At 51.4% G+C, this 4,717-nt stretch overlaps 1 pseudogene; it reads left to right on the top strand.

The window, feature by feature from the left end:
• The first annotated feature begins 1,659 nt into the window (after positions 1 to 1,659).
• LOC120841207 lies at positions 1,660 to 3,636 on the top strand (annotated as a pseudogene).
• The last annotated feature ends 1,081 nt before the right edge of the window (positions 3,637 to 4,717 follow it).

Raw genomic sequence — 4,717 nt, 5'->3', positions numbered from 1 at the left:
ACAAGAAGTGGTGGCCGTTCTGGTGGAGAGCGAATGCGACGGCCCGATCCTGGTAGTGTCAGTGTACTACCGACCTAGGACATCAACGGCAAGGAAAACGAGATCAGAAATCGACCATGGCTGGATAGAGAAGCTAGTACGAGAGTACGGTAAGAAAAGGAAGCACACGATCCTGATCGGAGGGGACTTTAATGCCGAACATGAAGAATGGGGCTACGCCAAATCGTCGATCAGGGGTACTGAGCTGCTCCGCAGAGCCACCGGAACAGGACTGGTCCTAATCAACGAACAGGGTGCTAAGACACGTACCACGCCCAATATCAAACAGCAAGACACAACGCCCGACCTGACTTGGACCGACTCGCGTACTGCGAGAAAGACCGAACGGAAAGTTTTCGAAGATACGTGGGGCAGCGACCCCCACCCCATAGAGACGTCGATACTTGGCAAAACAAAGCGACGCAAGAAAAAGAGAACGGTCAAGACCACAGTATGGGACGACTTCCGTGCCGCTCTAGAAGAGTCTACGGGTACAACCTTTGACGACCTGACAAAACGAATGAGGGAAGCGGCCAAGACTGCCACGGTCGAGACCCTAGTCGAAATAGGAGCGCCGATCCCGGACACCAGGCTACTGTCCCTCTGGCGCAAAAGAACAAACTACTTGCGACGCTACCGTCGCACTCGGAAAAAACGGGACATCCGAAAAGCAAACAGGTACGCAAAGGAGGCGCAACGACACGCCAACAACCTGTGCAGGGACGACTGGACCAAGTTGTGCGAAGGATTCAACGAACGAACTTCACTGAGACGTATGTGGGCCGTATGCAATGTGATGCTGGGCAAGAGCAAGGGGGGAAACACGGCACCAAACCTGGCTTTAGCGGAAAATAAGGAAGTCAAGCAAATATTAGATGAGATAGGGACGTCTTTTTCCCACAGCCCGCTACCAGCCCAAACCCGGTAATCTACAACCATGAAGAATCGAAAAACGAGGAGTATGAAGCGGATTTTACACAGTGGGAAATGGAGGCAGCGATCGAAAAGGGCAACGAGCGAAGCGCGGCGGGGCCAGATGGGATCACTAATTCCATGCTCAAGAACCTCCCGGAGGCGATTAAGAGAGACCTGTTGAAATTAATCAATGACCACTGGCGCGAGGGCACCATCCCAGATAGCTGGAAACTGTCCTGGGTGTGCCCCATCCCGAAACCAGGGAAGAAGCCCGACTGCGCGAGCAACATGCGCCCCATCTCGCTCACTTCTGTCCTGTGCAAACTGATGGAGCGCATGGTGCTTTCACGGATCGACTGGATAATCGAGCAGAAGAGGGAGCTGTTACACCCTGCTCAGACAGGATTCCGCAAAAATCTAGGAACACAGGACAGTCTAGTACTGATTCGAGAGTACTTAATGAACCGGCCGACGCAATGCCACCGCCAACTCCTGGTGGCAGTGGACATCAAGAAAGCCTTCGACACCCTGCCTCACACCACAGTCATCGACACGACTCGCAAGCTAGGGGTGCGAGGCAGGCCACTGAACTTCATCAAGTCTTTTCTAAGCGGACGCAAATACCTGGTGAAAACTGGCAAGCACAGGAGTAGTACAGAGAAATCCAACGAGATCGGCGTGCCGCAAGGATCAGTGCTGTCGCCGATGCTATTCAACCTGGCGATGGCGCCTCTCTTATGGAGACTCGCTGCCGTTCCGGACCTAGCATTCACGGTCTATGCGGACGACATCACTGTGTGGACGATGGGAAGTGACAGCGCGCCTCTTCCTGAGACGACGATCCAACGGGCCCTCGACGTGGTGAGCGATTTCTTGACAGAGAGCGGCCTTCGTCCATCGCCCGAGAAGACCAGATATATGGCCTTTGGGAAAGACTGGGACAAGGTCGACGCTGACCTGTGTTTTAACGGGCAGCAGATCCAAAAGGCGACAGAGCACTCCATCCTAGGAGTGAACATTCACTCGGGCGGCGACCCAACCATCTGGATTGAGCGAATGCGAACTACTTGGAAGAAAGGGCTCTCGATCGTACGACGACTAGCGACACGAGTCGGGGGTCTCGGAGAAAGGTTAGCGAGGACCGTAGTACAAGCCGCCCTGGTATCCAAAATATCCTACGGCCTTCGTTTCTACAAACTCAACACCAATCAACGGGCCAAACTGGAAACACTAATGAATGACGCGCGACGCTGCATCTCGGGCCTGCCGAAGTGTACGCGCCTGGAATTACTACACGAAGCCGTACCTATGCTCTCCTTGGAAGAGATCCAACGGCATCAGGAGTGGATGTATGCTGCCAAACTAACACATACCCGTCAGGGCAGGGCCATAGCAGAACTCATGCCCTCATGGAGCTCTCTGTGTGCAACGACAACTCCACCACCGATACCGGATCCCATCCCACCGTGGCAGAAGACAACGGTCACCCCAGCCAGGCCGATCCCGAGAAGGATGAACTCGGCGACAAACACCGGCAGAAGGCGCAAATTTGCTCGACGGCACGAGCAGAAGAACGGAGGTGACGACGAGCTTTATGCGTACGCTGACGCAGCATTCAAAGACGGAGTGGCGGCCACGGCGGCGTGGCATTATGAGAAGACAACGAAAAGCACGGAGCTGCAGCGATGCGGATCTGCGCCGGAAGCGGAAGCCAGAGCCGTACTTGAAGCCATCAAAGACGCGGCTGCGACATCGAGCGACAAATTCCGCACACTGCTCATCTTCACGGACTCCCAGGCCACCGTGAGAGCGCTCAGGACGCAAGTCATGGCACACGGAGCAGTCGGACAAATATTCCGGTTGGCGCAGAACCTGGAACGGCGCGACCTAAATCCGCTCACCATCAGGGTGGAGTGGATACCCGGTCACGCGGGCATCGCCGGCAACGAGAGGGCGCACCGGGCGGCGATCGAAGAGCTTAATCGTATCGACCTTCGACGCCAGGACCCGGGGCCAGCCCCCTCTGTGGAACCGCCACCGCCCGCCTTCAACTTGTACGACCCCGAGTGAACCATCCTCAATATCAAATTAGCATACAAGAAAATTGAGCAGACCAAACTGAACGCCAGAGGCGAGCCCCCCGAAGCGACCATTCCTTCGGGAACTTTCCGACGGCACGAGACAGTCACCCTCCGAAGGCTAAGGGCCCAAGCCGGCATCACGCCAGCCCGCACCCAGCGATGGGAGCGAGCGGCCCGTGAGAGGAAGACGAAACTCGCCAACGCTTCAACGGCAGTAGATCACGATTATAGTCTATTGTCAAAGAAGCAAAGGAAAGAAGAAGAAGCCTGCTCCGAAGGCTGCATCTACTGCAGAAATCGAGACGTCAAGTGTGACGAATGTCATCTGATCTGGCACTGTCCGATTTTTAATGAAGAAAGGACGAAAGCCCTGAACACGCTAGAACAACAACACCGCCCTACGTGCTTCGAAGCCTGGTGTAAACCAGTGGGAGAAAAAGACATGCGTGTCGCGGTCCTGTCCAGTCTGCTCGGATTTCTGAGTGAGACCGGCTTGGACATTCATATCTAGGGGGTCTATACTCCAAGTGGCGGGACCACAGCTATACTATTACTTGTAAATTGCCAATGTCCCGCCTATCCATCCATTTTTAAACTTGCTCCAACAAATTGACTGGTGAAATTTTCACCTATCAATAAACGTCTTCAACAACAACAACAGGAGGAGAAGATGATGATCTGAGGAAGAAGAAATTTAGAATATTAACTATTCAAAATGTTATAAATAAGAAATTATCTTTATTAATCTATAATCAAATCTAATTAGAACCAACTGTCTTTTTCAGCACGTATCTTTGGACAGATCATCCCTACAATTTTCGGCACACGTATGTGCGTATTTTCTGCAGAAGGCAGAAAATACGCACAAACTATGGCATACAAAAATTTGATTATCAAATACCTGTACTTCTGAATGACCACCCTGATCTCATGACCATTATTCTGGGAGGTATGTCTATACAAGCTTTAAAGAAAAACATAAATGTCTATCTATTGTCCCTTCAAAAGTAACACGTTGTTTTTTCAGTATTTTATTTATTTGTGCGCGTATGTTGTTTTTTGTGCAGCATCTCTGCGGGCTTAAAAAAATATCTTTGTAGAGATGGCTGGCTAGCTGCACTATGTTGTTGTTTGTGGCCCCTTTGTTATGTTTGTGCAGGCATAAAAAATGATGTGCCTCGTTGTTGTTTGTCTTACGTGGCGGAGAGTCTGGTTTTAGTTCATTGTTTTTCTCTTTGTATACCGTGTTCTGTACCGCTTATGGGATTTTATATTTGATCTTTCATGATCAAGTAGTTTTCGTCATCTATGTCTTTCATTTTGTCTGGCCGTGGAGAGGGCGGGGGGCTGTCGCCTTGTCAGGCATGTCGATGCCTTTTGTGGCGGCCCCCCAGACAGCTGTATTCCTCGACGGTTGTCTAAATAAACTTTGATTTGATTTGATATCACTGAGTTGTTAATCAGCGCTGCGAGTCTGTTTCCTTCTTGTGTGTCTGTGAGTGTGACTGTATTGGCGCTGTTCCATCCAAGCATGAATTACCAACTAGCCCAAGCATCCACATTATCAAGCCATCATCAACATCGACGCTATTTCTGTTTCTGTCCTGTCTGTCTATGCTGGAACGCCAACTACATGATGTAGAAAACTGCATCGGGCACTGATTGGCTGTTCTCTCGGGTCA

Source organism: Ixodes scapularis, unplaced genomic scaffold (assembly GCF_016920785.2).
Source record: "Ixodes scapularis isolate PalLabHiFi unplaced genomic scaffold, ASM1692078v2 PGA_scaffold1__304_contigs__length_218370807, whole genome shotgun sequence".
In the NCBI taxonomy this organism is placed as follows: Eukaryota; Metazoa; Arthropoda; class Arachnida; order Ixodida; family Ixodidae; genus Ixodes; species Ixodes scapularis.
The sequence above is the reverse complement of the archived record's forward strand: the minus strand, read 5'-3'. Positions and strand labels throughout refer to the sequence as shown.